The sequence below is a fragment of the Dioscorea cayenensis genome, chromosome 7 (genome assembly GCF_009730915.1).
Source record: "Dioscorea cayenensis subsp. rotundata cultivar TDr96_F1 chromosome 7, TDr96_F1_v2_PseudoChromosome.rev07_lg8_w22 25.fasta, whole genome shotgun sequence".
NCBI lineage: Eukaryota > Viridiplantae > Streptophyta > Magnoliopsida > Dioscoreales > Dioscoreaceae > Dioscorea > Dioscorea cayenensis.
In genome coordinates this window covers 20,311,581-20,326,206 of record NC_052477.1, presented here as the reverse complement: position 1 = coordinate 20,326,206, position 14,626 = coordinate 20,311,581, and the positions used below count along the sequence as shown (strand labels likewise).

General features: G+C 42.9%; 1 non-coding gene and 1 pseudogene across 1 annotated transcript; one reads left to right on the top strand and one right to left on the bottom strand.

Moving 5' to 3' along the window:
- LOC120265135 lies at window positions 1-10,280 on the bottom strand (annotated as a pseudogene).
- Window positions 10,281-11,358: 1,078 nt separating this feature from the next.
- On the top strand, window positions 11,359-11,464 carry LOC120265993. Its single transcript, XR_005537837.1, has one exon. It is a non-coding gene; the product is annotated as a small nucleolar RNA R71 (small nucleolar RNA).
- The last annotated feature ends 3,162 nt before the right edge of the window (window positions 11,465-14,626 follow it).

Here is a 14,626-nt window from a genome sequence, read left to right as displayed (position 1 = left end):
CTACTTCATGAGATAGAGAGCAAGGTTGCAAGCCTTGTTAGCATTGGTATCGATCATTTGTGTTTTCTGGTACGTTGCCTCCACTACACCATAGTTGGTTTGCTGTATGTATGCCCAACCAAAGTTCTCCTGGGATCAATAAGTTAGATCACTTGTCTGCTATCAAGGTACCAAATGTCTTTAGAATCATTCAGAAATATTTATTTCATTCACACACAACATGCATTTATTTTAATTGACTAGTAAAAATGTTGAAGCTTACGGGAAGGCAAGATATCTCTTGATGGATGGTAACTTAAAATTTCTTTCCATGTGAGCGCGCAGCGCAGTCTTTGTTGTCTTTCCATTGAAAGTCTCCACCAGGTATATCTTCTGTAGCTTTCACTTTAACAAGTCTATTTGTTCCGGTATTTTTCCACATTTCTGAGCACCAAAACAAATGGTAATTATATGAATATTTGGCAACCTATTTGTTCTAGTGTTTTCAATACTAAGCTACATTGAAACCACTAGCTTATTGCCAGAATTGAGAATTTAAAAAGAAGAATGTTTGACTTATATTTTTAGACAAATACATCTTGCATTAAGGCAATGAAATATTATCTACAGATTGTTTGACTTGTTTTGGACCTAAACTTTTGTGTCCACACTAATACCATTAGATCATTTCGGATTAAGGGTTCATGCTTGACTTCTATCCTAGATGAATATGTGTGTCTTTTGTATTACTAGTATTGACATGTATTTTTAGATAAATTAATATATCTTGCATTAAGGCAATGAAATATTATCAACAGATTCTCAGACTTAGATAAATACCATTAGCTTGTTCAGATTAAAGGTTCATACATGGTTAATGACTTGTATCCTAGATGAATGATCTATATATTGGAACACCTTGTAGAGGTCAATGAGAATGTTATCAAAGGGTTCTTGAGCTTGTTTGGAACAAAGATGGCGAAAGGACTTGATAGCCTCCAAAGCTTCCTTTGCTCTGTCTTGTTGTTTCATGACTACAACCATGTCCTTCAGTGTACTGTCCATTCTATCTCTTGTACTTATGGCCTTCCAAAACCATACTATTGATCCTTTTGATTTATAATTTAACATTTAATAGTTCTTTATTTGATTTTAATTACAATTATAGCTCTTTATTGGATAATTTTTGTTTACTTATGTAGTAGAATTCATGGTTAAAGATTGAGAGGGTTGAAGATTAAGGGGATACTCGAAGCTTTTTATTTTGTGTAATTAAGTAAAAAAATATCTTGTAATAAAAATAAATAAAAATGTAAAACTCTTTACATTTTGTTATTAATCAAAAGGCATTGCACTTGAGCTCATTACTTGTCAATAAAAGTCAATGAAATTAAATTTAGAATATTTTTGAATGTATCAAAAGATTTATGTTTTTAATATGTAGGTTAAACAAATTTATTTATTATTAATAGAAAAATAAATTAAAATTTAATTCAATTAATGAACAAATTTAGAGGCGGCTATAACCGCCTCTAAAAGTATGAACATATTAGAAAAATAATAGTTTTAGAGGGGATTATAACCACCTCTAAAACTTTTGAAGAGTGATAAAAATTATTAGATATAGAGGCGGTTATAACCATCTCTAATACCATTGAGGAGGGATAAAATCACCTTTAAAACAAATTATTAGCTATAGAGACGGTTATAACCGCCTCTACAACTATTTAAGAGGAATAAGAAATTTTTAGTTATAGAGGCGGTTTTATACGCCTCTAAAACTATTGAGAAATAAGAAATTATTAGTTACAGAGGCGGTTATAACCACCTCTAAAAGTATTGAGAAGGAATAAGAAATTATTAGATATAGAGGCGGTTTTAACCACCTCAACCTTTATTATTAAAAACTGCTTCCATATATAAAACTTACCGCAACGGTTGCTACAAACCGGCTCTAAAACATAGAGCCGTCTTGATACGAGGCGGTTTAGAGGCGGGTGAAAAAACCAACATTATAGCTATTGAGGCGGTTAAAACTGCCTCTATAGAGCTTGAAAACCGCCTCAAAAGCTTCATTTTGGTGTAGTGAATGAATTTATCATTATCTCAATTAGTTGTAATTGATTGTAATTATATTGTCATTTATACCATATTAGGAGATAGCATGATTCAAGACTTGATATTGGGTAGTAAATTAGGGAACTTATTTATAGTCTCTTCTCTATTTATTCCCTCATTGTACTCTAATTGACTGATATGAGAAATATTCTTTAATTACTTTTCATATGGTACAAGAGCTTTGCCTGAACCATGAAAAACCCTAGCCAACCCTAGCCGTTATCAAACACAAACCATGCCCATCGAGCATAACATCAAAATTTCGGCCATCTCTTTCTCTTTTTACATCCACCCATATCATCATACGTGAATGATGTTGACCACATAGCTGCTCATGGAGGACAATTATGTGGGATGGTCACGAACAATCAAGCGTGCTTTAGTGGTGAAAAACAAGCTCGGGTTTGTAGATGGCTTGATCCAAAAACTGGGAACTGACGACCCGAACCATTATTGGTGGATTATCTGCAATAACATGGTAGCGGCATGGATTTGCAAGCCATTGAAGAATAGCCTCACGTTGAGTGACGCCAAGGCCATCTAGGGGGAGCTGAAGCAGTGCTATTCCCAAGGCAATACACCACGAGTGCATTAGATCAAGAATAAGCTGAGTCTTCTATAACAAGAGGGAAAGTCCGTGACCTAATACTTCATAGCCCACAAGTGTTTGTGGAATGAACGCGAAGACTACTCCAAACTACTTTCTTGTATGTGTGAAATGGCCCACGGTACATGAAAGAGAAAGAAGTTGAGCGAATCTATCAGCTTTTAATAGGTCTCAGTGTGGAGACCTTAGGTTCCATTTGATCCCAGATCCTCATCATGGATTCGCTCTCTATAATAAACCAAGTATATGCTTTGATAGTGCAGGAGGAACGTCAATGAGCCGTCGTTTAAGACCGCGACTCTAAGGAGGCAGCTGTTAGATTCCATGCTACTGAGGGGTTGGTCGGGATGGAAAGCCAAGGTGTGATCATTGTGGCAAGGTAGGGCATACAAAGAGCCTTTGTTATGAGCGAATTGGCTATCTCGATCATTAGGGGCTGCGCCGGTAGTAGTAGGCTTGGCAAGCAACAGCCAAAGGGTAGCTCTAGTAGAGGGGTAATGGCTCATCCAATGTAAGGTGGAGTTGCGATGCGGCTTAGATTAGTGGCGGCTCATGCCAGCTAACCGAGACAGAAATTCAGCAACTCCTTTGACTTCCCAACTTGTTCAAGCCGCGAATCATCCAGCTGAATCGCTAGAAGGTACCAGCATTGGTAATTATGGTGCGTGGATTCTTGATTCAGGCATCTCCAAGCACATGATGGGGCAACTTGCATTTTTAACCAACCGAACAAGAATCCATGGACCTTATCCTATTACTATAGCAGATGAAAATGTCTCACATTCTAAGTTACACAAGAATGAACAGATTGGGACTAATATAATTTTGGTAAAATACCCGAATTAGTCCCTCTACTTTTCTCTCTCTTCTCTTTTGGTCCCTCTACTAAAAAATGTTCCCAAGTAGTCTCTCTACTCTTGAAAATGGTTCTACTTAGTCCTTTTTACTCTAAAATAGGCCAATTATTGGCTGTATTTTCAAAAGTAGAAGGACTAGATGGGAAGAGATTAAGTGTAGAGGGACTAAATTGGGTTATTTTCAAGAGTAGAGGGATTAGCGGAGCGCATTTCTGAGTAGAGGGACCAAAAAGGAAGAGAGAAAAGTAGAGGAACCAATTTGGGTATTATACCTATGATTTTATATGACGTGTTATACATTCCTAATTTCTCATGCAACCTAATTTCGATTGGTAAACTTACAGCTGATTTTAAATTGTTATGTGACATATTTCTCTTTTCGATGTTTTTTACAAGACCTAATGACACGTCCGAATATGCGTGCGTGAATCGCAAGTGTACGGGTGTCGAAGTAATAATTACCCGGTGAGTCGGGTAGTCGAATCCACAAGGAACGGAAGTACTAGTAATAACCACTTCTCAATTATCTAGTCGGAATCAATTAAGATAATGGAGTGAACTAATTGCAAGCAAAAGCAAAACAAGTATGCAAGAAATAAAAGTAGAAGAGTCTCAATCACTAAGGATGAGGTATTCGGGCAATGATCCCCCTAAGATCTTCTTTAACGCTCAAGATTCACTAAATGCTCATAGAATCGAGTCTAATGAGTCGAGGTAGTCCAACGATAGCCAATTCTTGTCTCCAAGCAAAAGGCACTAGTCCCCTACGAGGTCCCGGTGGAGAAATCGAGCAATCTCAACACTTCACACCCCATATGACCGCAATATGCTCTAAGGAAACCTAAGAGTGAAACCGATTCCTAAATGTAGATCCAACCCTAATTCCCGGCGAAGGATCCTAACCCCCTACAAGGTCCCGGCGGAGAAATCGAGCAATCTCACGCCTCACACCGAATATGGTTGCAAAGAGAATATGGAATACGGAGATAGGAAACACTCAATCGAAAGGGAAAGGGGACATTCCTCCATCTCAAGGCTCACCCTCTCAACCCTCTTTAATCTTGGAACTCCAACTCTAATGGAAACTTCACACATTAAAGTATTAAATCATGCAATGTAATCAACCACAAGGATTAACAACACTAGCAAGCAATTAAATCACAAGATTAAAACTCAAGACAACTCGGATTAACTAGAAACATTAAGAGAATCAATCCAAAAATATAAATCTTAGGGTTCACATGCCCAAATACCTACTAGGGTTTAGCCCTCCATGGGCCTAGTTACAAAACAATAATCAATACAATGAAAAGCAATAAAACCCATAGAGAAAACCCCCTCGAATTCGTGCGGATTGGCCTTGATTGGTAGTTCTACGTCTTGAAGGATTCCTCTCCGAAGCTAGGTTGCCAATGGCTCCCCAAAATGCTATGACGTCGAAGGAATCTATCAAAGTTGGTGAAGAACTCCCTATCAATTGGCGAAGACCTTCTCCTCAAACCCTAGCCGTCTCTCTCTCAATGTCTATGCTCAAAGCTCCATAAAAAGTCCCCTTTAGAATCGGCCAAAGGTGTATTTATAGCCTCAAAAGCGCGTCATCACGTGCCCCCCAGCGCCCGCGTGGATATTCCACGCGCGTGAGCTGCGAGAATTCGCACGCGGCGCGCGAATTTCAGCGGCGCGTGAGCGATGAGTCGCTACGATGATTCGGCTACGGTGATTCCGCTACGGTGATTCCGCTACGATGATTCCCTCGGGATTCCTGCACAGCGATGAACATTCTCCTCTTAAGGCCACACGATCGGGCACACGATCATATGGTAGGCTATCCGGCTTTTCCTTCATCAATGCGTCTTGAAAGGTCTTGAAATCTTTACAAGGAGGAGGGATGTGGAGACATGGCTGCCTTTGTGCCCTTCCATTAATAACTTGGCTTGCAAAAAAACTATGGAAGTTGGCACACATCTCCTCATACATGAACCCCTCTTGTATCTTCCAACTTGATTTGTACAAGAACTCCCAATATTATGCCATAATAGCCTATCTTCGCTCCCTTTTGAAATCCCAATGCCTTCACAACCTACATGCATAAAAGAACACCCAATACACGAAATGAGACATAAACCATATAAAATATGATGCTCAATGTATGTAAAACAAGCATAAAAACATGTTCACTCAAGCACTTATCAAACTCCCCCACACTTAAGCCTTTGCTTGCCCTCAAGCAAAATTAAACATTAAACTCATGGGAATAAAAGAGAAGTGATTGGCTTTAGGTTCACCAAGAAGGTACAAGAATGAAATTCTAAAGTTATGGAGAAAATAAAACACTAGACAAAAATAATCAATGCTCTAGCAAACAATCCAATCAAAAATGAATATGATAAAATCCGAATGCGTGTGTGTGTGAAAAAAACTCAACTCATGTCAACACTATGTCCACTACCAAGTTCTTATTAAAAGCGGGACTTATTTATGAACAAAAAAAGAATAGGTAGTAGCTTCACACAATCCTCTAAGGTAGCCCTTTCCCAAGATGCCTCCCGGGTGGCTTTCACACTTTTTGAGGTGGTAGCTCTTTCTACCAAGGGTGGTAGCTTTCACACATCCCATGAGATAGCTCTTTCTCTCATTAGGGCATAACAAGTATCCGACTTGTGAGAGTAGCTACATACATCATGGGTGGTAGCTCTTTCCACACCCTATGTACAAACAACAAACAATTTCCAAAATTTTTATAAATAAAACTAGCATACTAAAGTCCCAAACATAATGAACTAGAGTCTTCATAGGTCTAATGAGTGAGAGAAGTGCACAAAGAGCAATCGGACAAAAAAATATTCAATGAAATTGGATGAAAACTAGAGCATGATAAAATCCATGTTTATAACCTCCAAAAAAACTAAGAATTAAACTCTTAACCCTAAAGGTGAACCTTCATTGGCAACAAGAGCATGCTCATGAAAACACAAGTAAAAGGTCATGTATAAGGTGAACCCTCCCCCACACTTAAGATGTACATTGTCCTCAATGTACGCATGCAAGCTACAATAAAAAAATAATAACAATGGAAGCATAATGTGTTTGGGAATGCAATTAAAACAATACTCCCCTGAACTCCCTCATTAATCGGTTGGTGAAGCCTAACTCATGGGTGTATGTGTTCATCGGGTTGTGAAGCTCACACGACCATGTGATAAAGCACATGATCGTGTCTATGACTAAAACATCAACAACATCACTCTCAAGGCCATCACTTGCACGGAATACAAGGGGTTCAGTAAAGCTCAATAAAATAGAAAAGGGAATACGAGTGCAAACAAATAACAAAAGCGAAAGCATAAAAGATAACTCTCGGAAGGTGAAACCTTTACGAGCACAAAAGATTCACAAACTAAAAGATAAAACACATAAAAAAACATAAAATGAAAACAAAATAAAAAAAGTCTCATGAATGTGACGCCTCAGCGTCGACATCCGGAGTCGAGTCTTTGGTCTTTGAGTGCGGATCTTTGATGCAGAGCGGATGAGACCTCCTCGTCGAGAGTCTGCTGAATACGATCAAGTCGCTCGAGAATCCGCTTTTGGTTCTCCAAGATAGTAGCAGCGAGCCTCGAGTCGAGCCAGGCGCTCGTGTACTCGAAGTAGATGACTACGGATCGGGTGGATGCTATCGGTCTTTGCCCGGTGATCCTAGGCTCGGCCGCGAGATGGTGCCTCTCGTGGCCTCGGCGAGGCTCCTCGTCGTCCTCGGGAGGGCGACTCCACTAGTCGCGTATCCACCGAGCACTGTCGTCTCACAATGCCCATCAAGCGGAGAGTAACCAAACCCAATGGTATTGGGCTCATCGACCCTCTCCTCGCCCACGACCCGAGCGGATCGGACCCATCTTGAACATAAGGCGAGTGATATAGGGTCCCATGAACAATGCTCCCAACCGTAAGTACTCACTCTGATGGCGAAAGTAGTCGGCGACCACAAATCCTAGGTGGAGAGGGACTCCATGGACCATGGAATGGAGGTACAAAAGATACATCTGCGAAGTGAACCCGAGTACCATCTCCCCGACACATCAGCGACCCGGTGAGAGCGCATGAATGTACCCATGCGCCCGGTCGAGTGAGGCAAAGAGGCCTCGGTCGCTCGGAGAATATTGACGACGCCGCATAAATCATGGAAAACCGGCCCCTGGTGATACCATGAGGGTAGTCGGTGAGGAGGCGTGTGTACTCGACAGATGTCGAGTATAGTCCTGATCGTATAACCCAAGATAAATCGAGAACTGGGTCGAGAGACATCCCATGCGGTGACCAAAGGCTCGGAAGCAGGATGGCATCCTCCGTGTCAAAAGCGGTATCAAGCTGCATCACGATCGGAAGGAAAAGCGAGGCAAGAACCTCCAAGGTGGTATCTCGATCGGCGGGCTCTGAATAGCAAGTAATCGGTCCCAACCTCCCACACTAACTAGCTCTCTAACCTCGTCGGCCAAGACCAATATCCTCTAGTGCGTCCCGGTCAATAAATCGTGATCTGTCCAATCTTGAGATTCGGAGGCGCTCGAACCGTTCGTCGATGAGCGGGGTCGGGGAAATTCCACTCTTGGTGGTGGAGTCGGCTCCCTGTCATGGCGAGGGGCGTTTCGAGCCAATCTCTTGGTCCGAGGTGCCATATCGTGAAGAAAACATGTAAAAAAACATCAATCGGCATGTATACGGTGTAAGCAGGGCACCGCGCGCGAGCGGAGGCGAGAGAAAGCGAGGGGCCGGTCGGCAGCTGTCCGAGCCCAGCGGGCGGCGTGGGCGAGCCACGCGCGCCAGCGTGGGCGCGTGTCTGTCTCGGCGGAGGGGCGGCGCCCGCGTGGGCAAGCCCGCAGCGCGCGGCTGCGGTGCGCGGCTGGCGACGGCACGCGCCCGCGCTGGGCCGGCCGCAGCGGGCGCGTGGGTCGGCCATGGCGCGCGACCGGCCAGTGCAGCGCCCAGCGCGGGCCAGCCAGCGGGCGCGTGGTGGCGGCGCGGCCAAAGGGAGCCCGCGGGCGCGTGGCCCGACCCGGCGCGTGGCCTGCGGGCTGGCGGCCGGCCGCAGCGGGCGTGGGCGGGGCCACGCAGCGCCCGCGTGGGCGCCCGACTCCAGCGATTTCGCCGGAGTTGGGCTCCTACGCCTCACATAATTCATCCTCAAGCATTCATTAGGTGTCTAACATGATTTCCTATGAAATATAGCATACAAATACCATGAAAACTCCATGAAAATGACCTTGAAAAACATGGAAAGGGTGGGATAAAATGAGAGCTTACCGGAGCAAATTGGAGAAGAAAAATCGGTGCAAACTCCGGCAAATCGCTTCTAATCCCCCAAGGAATTGAAAACAAATGGTTTTAGAGATCAAAACTTGAGTTTTATAGGAGTGAAAAATTGGAAGATGAAAGGGTTCTTTAAAATGGAAGATGATGAATAGTGCCCCTTCACATTCTTATAGGCACATGGGGGTGTGGATTTGCCACTCCCCCGCGTGGGTACTGTACACGACCGCGTGGAAATTCCACGCGGCCGCGTGGACTGCAGAATTTCTGCAGACAGTCCACTAAGGGCCCAAAACTCCAAATTGACACCAATTGTTCAACATTTAACATTGGAAACACCCTAAACCATGTCATACACATGAAAAATAATGCATATCACCGAAAAATTTCATGAAAACACCAGCAAACAACAAAAATTGATTAAGGCACACACTCATGAAATTATTACTGCAGGAATTAAATTTCAAGTTTAAAAAAAACTAACTAAAAACTTGGGTTGCCTCCCAAGAAGCGCTTGTTTAACGTCACTAAGCTTGACGTACCTCTCCTTACCTTATGGAGGGTCATAAAGATGGAAAATCTCCTTCTTAGCAACCTGCACACACGATGGACAGAATTTCTGCATATTCAAGGAAAAACTCTTAACCAAGTTACCGAATGAGGGCATGTCGCGCTCTCCCTGTGTGTACTTGTCTCCTATTGTGTGGGAGCGCTTCCGGCGACGATGTCTCGACCTCTTGACTCGGCTAAAAATCTGTTCTATGAATCCTCCTTGTGGTTGCTCCTTGAGGACTTGTTCCGTACAAATTTTTAATTGTGCCTCTTCCATGTCCGGCCATTCCTCATATGGATCCGGATGTAACAATTCCTGCAAGTATTCATTAGAAATCTCGTCATTGACATCAATAAAATAACAAGAATCATCAAAGTCAAGAGAGTGCTTCATTGCTTCGGCAAGGCGATATGTGATCTTGTCCTCTCCAATACGCAACGTCATCTCTCCTCCATCCATGTCGATGAGTGCCTTGGAAGTGCGTAGGAACGGTCTCCCCAGAATTAATGGCACCTCCGCATCTTCATCAACATCTAACACAACAAAATCTGCAGGAAAAATATACTTGTCAACCTTTACTAAAACATCTTCGATTATACCTCTAGGATGACGAGCGGAGCGATCGGCCAGCTGCAAAAGTCATGCGTGGTCGGACGTGGCTCTCCCAAACCCAATTTCGAAATAATGCGTATGGCATAACATTAATACTAGCTCCCGAATCGGCCAAAGCTTTTTCTTCCCCCAAACCTCCGATTGCACATGGTATGATGAAACACCCCGGATCTTTCATTTTGTTTGGCAAGTTTTTCTGAAGCATTGCCGAACACTTACCTTCTAATACCACAGCCACACTTTCCTCCATCTTCCTCTTGTTGGTTAAGAGGTCCTTCAAAAACTTTGCATAGCGAGGCATTTGAGACAATGCCTCTACAAACGGAATGTTTATGTGTAGTTGTTTGAATAGATCCAGAAATTTCCTGTTTTGCTCATCAACTTGGTCTTTCTTCAAACGCGCTGGATAGGGAATTCTTGGGGAAAATGAAGGGGAAGGCACAGCTGGCCCCTTTTCCTTGTCTTGCACCCTATCCCTTGGCTGTTCTTGTGGATTCTCAGCAGTCTTCCCAGTGGGGGTTTTGGCTTGAAGAATTTCAGAATTATTCTCAGCAGCACCCTTTTCTTGGAGCCCTCGACCACTTCTCAAGGTGATCGCTTTCACTTGCTCTCTTGGGTTAGTCTCAGTGTTACTCGGCAAGCTTCCAATAGGTCTCTCCGCTAATGATTTTGCTATTTGCCCAACTTGATTCTCCAAATTATGTAAAGAAGCGAGTGTGATTACGGAGTGTTGCCTCTATGTTTTGGAACCTTGTGTCGATTGATTGAATAAACTTCGACAAAACCCTTTCCAATTTCGAAACTCTTTCCGGAATCGAAGGTGTTTGCTGAAATCCGGTGGGGCAACGGCCTTTTTGCTGCCCTTGATTTCCCAGGAGAGATTTGGGTGGCTTCTCCACCCTTGGTTGTAAAGTATTGTCTGTAGGGGGTTCCCTTGTACTCTTCCCGAATTACCCACAAAATCAACTTGTTCAATTGGGGCTGAAGTGGTAATTGAGATAGGACAATCTGATGGCATGTGTGCACCCCCACAACCATCACAACTTGTGATTGAGGCTACCTTCGATGAAGTCAACATATCCAACTTCTTGCTTAGTGCCTCGACTTGGGCTGCTAAGGATGTAACTGCATCAATTTCATGGAGTCCGGCCACCTTCTTCCTTTCCCTTGCATTCCATTGGTAGCTATTCAATCCCATTTCCTCAATTAGTTGTCGGGCTTGCTCGGGGGTTTTGTTTCCCATTGTCCCTCCCGCGGCGGCATCAAGGAGTTGCTTGGTACTCGAGTTCAACCCATTGTAAAATGATTGAATAACCATCCACTCGGGGAACCCGTGTTGTGGACACTTCCGCAAAAGGTCTTTGAAACGCTCCCAAGTTTCAAATAAAGATTCAAGCTCTATCTGAACAAACGAAGATATTTCATTGCGAAGCTTTGCCGATTTCCCCGGGGGAAAATACCTTGCGAGGAAAGCCTCAACCATCTCGTCCCACGTTGTGATAGAAGCTCGTGGTAGTGAATGAAGCCATTGCTTGGCTCTTCCCTTCAATGAAAAAGGGAATGCTCTCAATCGGATTGCATCATCCGAGACTCCATTGATCTTCAACATATCACAAACTTCGAGGAAATTCTCAATATGACTATTTGGGTCTTCATCGGCTAACCCATTGAACTGTGCAGACTGTTGAACCATTTGAATAAAACCCGGCTTTAACTCAAAATTTTGGGCAGCTACCGGTGGCCTAACAATGCTTGATTGTGTCCCACGAATTGTAGGCCTAGCAAAATCTGATAATGTCCTTTGTTGCCCTTCTTGTTCAGCCATATTTTCTGATCTTTCGATATCTATTTCAGTTGGAGAGTCCTGTTCTTGTACAGGTTCCTTGCCCCTTCTACGAAATCTTCGTTCAATTTCAGGGTCCTCTTCAACCAATGTCGAAGGGTTCCCTCGGGTCATAACCTGAAGTTGAAATCAATAAAAAGAAACAATGAGAACGGCGAAAGAAAGAAATATGAAATAGAAAAACAAATAAAAATGTGAATGACTAAAGTAATCAAGTCCTAGTGTTCCTAATATCCCGTTCCCCGGCAACGGCGCCAAAAACTTGACACGTCCGAATATGCGTGCGTGAATCGCAAGTGTACGAGTGTCGAAGTAATAATTACCCGGTGAGTCGGGTAGTCGAATCCACAAGGAACGGAAGTACTAGTAATAACCACTTCTCAATTATCTAGTCGGAATCAATTAAGATAATGGAGTGAACTAATTGCAAGCAAAGCAAACAAGTATGCAAGAAATAAAGTAGAAGAGTCTCAATCACTAAGGATGAGGTATTCGGGCAATGATCCCCCTAAGATCTTCTTTAACGCTCAAGATTCACTAAATGCTCATAGAATCGAGTCTAATGAGTCGAGGTAGTCCAACGATAGCCAATTCTTGTCTCCAAGCAAAAGGCACTAGTCCCCTACGAGGTCCCGGTGGAGAAATCGAGCAATCTCAACACTTCACACCCCATATGACCGCAATATGCTCTAAGGAAACCTAAGAGTGAAACCGATTCCTAAATGTAGATCCAACCCTAATTCCCGGCGAAGGATCCTAACCCCCTACAAGGTCCCGGCGGAGAAATCGAGCAATCTCACGCCTCACACCGAATATGGTTGCAAAGAGAATATGGAATACGGAGATAGGAAACACTCAATCGAAAGGGAAAGGGGACATTCCTCCATCTCAAGGCTCACCCTCTCAACCCTCTTTAATCTTGGAACTCCAACTCTAATGGAAACTTCACACATTAAAGTATTAAATCATGCAATGTAATCAACCACAAGGATTAACAACACTAGCAAGCAATTAAATCACAAGATTAAAACTCAAGACAACTCGGATTAACTAGAAACATTAAGAGAATCAATCCAAAAAAAATATAAATCTTAGGGTTCACATGCCCAAATACCTACTAGGGTTTAGCCCTCCATGGGCCTAGTTACAAAACAATAATCAATACAATGAAAAGCAATAAAACCCATAGAGAAAAACCCCTCGAATTCGATGCGGATTGGCCTTGATTGGTAGTTCTACGTCTTGAAGGATTCCTCTCCGAAGCTAGGTTGCCAATGGCTCCCCAAAAATGCTATGACGTCGAAGGAATCTATCAAAGTTGGTGAAGAACTCCCTATCAATTGGCGAAGACCTTCTCCTCAAACCCCTAGCCGTCTCTCTCTCAATGTCTATGCTCAAAGCTCCATAAAAAGTCCCTTTAGAATCGGCCAAAAGGTGTATTTATAGCCTCAAAAGCAGCGTCATCACGTGCCCCCCACGCCCGCGTGGATATTCCACGCGCCCGTGGGCTGCGAGAATTCCCACGCGGCGCGCGGAATTTCCGCGAGCGCGTGAGCGATGACTCGCTACGGTGATTCCGCTACGATGATTCCGCTACGATAATTCCGCTACGATATTCCCTCGCTGCACAACGATGAACATTCTCCTCTTAAGGCCACACGATCGGGCACACGATCATATGGTAGGCTATCCGGCTTTTCCTTCATCAATGCGTCTTGAAAGGTCTTGAAATCTTTACAAGGAGGAGGGATGTGGAGACATGGCTGCCTTTTGTGCCCTTCCATTAATAACTTGGCTTGCAAAAAAACTATGGAAGTTGGCACACATCTCCTCATACATGAACCCCTCTTGTATCTTCCAACTTGATTTGTACAAGAACTCCCAATATTATGCCATAATAGCCTATCTTCGCTCCCATTTTGAAATCCCAATGCCTTCACAACCTACATGCATAAAAGAACACCCAATACACGAAATGAGACATAAACCATATAAAATATGATGCTCAATGTATGTAAAACAAGCATAAAAACATGTTCACTCAAGCACTTATCACCTAACCTCGAGGAGGTTGATTGGAGTGGGTGAGTTACAAAGGGGAGTCTATTGCATCGGGTCAGCGGTGGTTTGCGAGGGTGCTTTCGATCGAGACCGTGACAATTGTCAATATATGAAATCGAAGGCTAGGTCATCCATCTTTTCAAGTCATGAGTATGATTCCAAGTATTTCTTTTAATAAGAAACATGAACATGTTTGTGATACATGTCACCATGCAAAACAAGCACGCCATCTTTTCCATTAAGCTAACCACTCTAGATTTGACTTATTACATTTTGATATTTGGGGTCCCTATCGTATGAAGTCTCTTTCCGAGGGCACACTATTTGCTAACCACTCTAGATGATTTTTACTTTAGGCACATGGATATATTTGATGAAAGAAAAAAATTTGAGGTCTTTCGTTTCTTAACCTCTTTCTCACAATGGTTTGAACTCGGTTTGGGCATGTTATTAGATATGTTCGTACTGATAATGGCAAAGAATTTTATCGGGCCAAATTCAAAAATTGTTCCATGATCATGGCATTATTCATCAAACAACATGTGTTTATAGTCATCAACAAAATGGTCATGTTGAGCGAAAAGATCATCATATTATTAATGTGGCCCAGGCTCTTAGCTTTCAAGCGTACTTCCCTGTTAAGTTTTGGGGTGAATTTATTTTAACAGCTGCTCATTTGATTAATCATACCC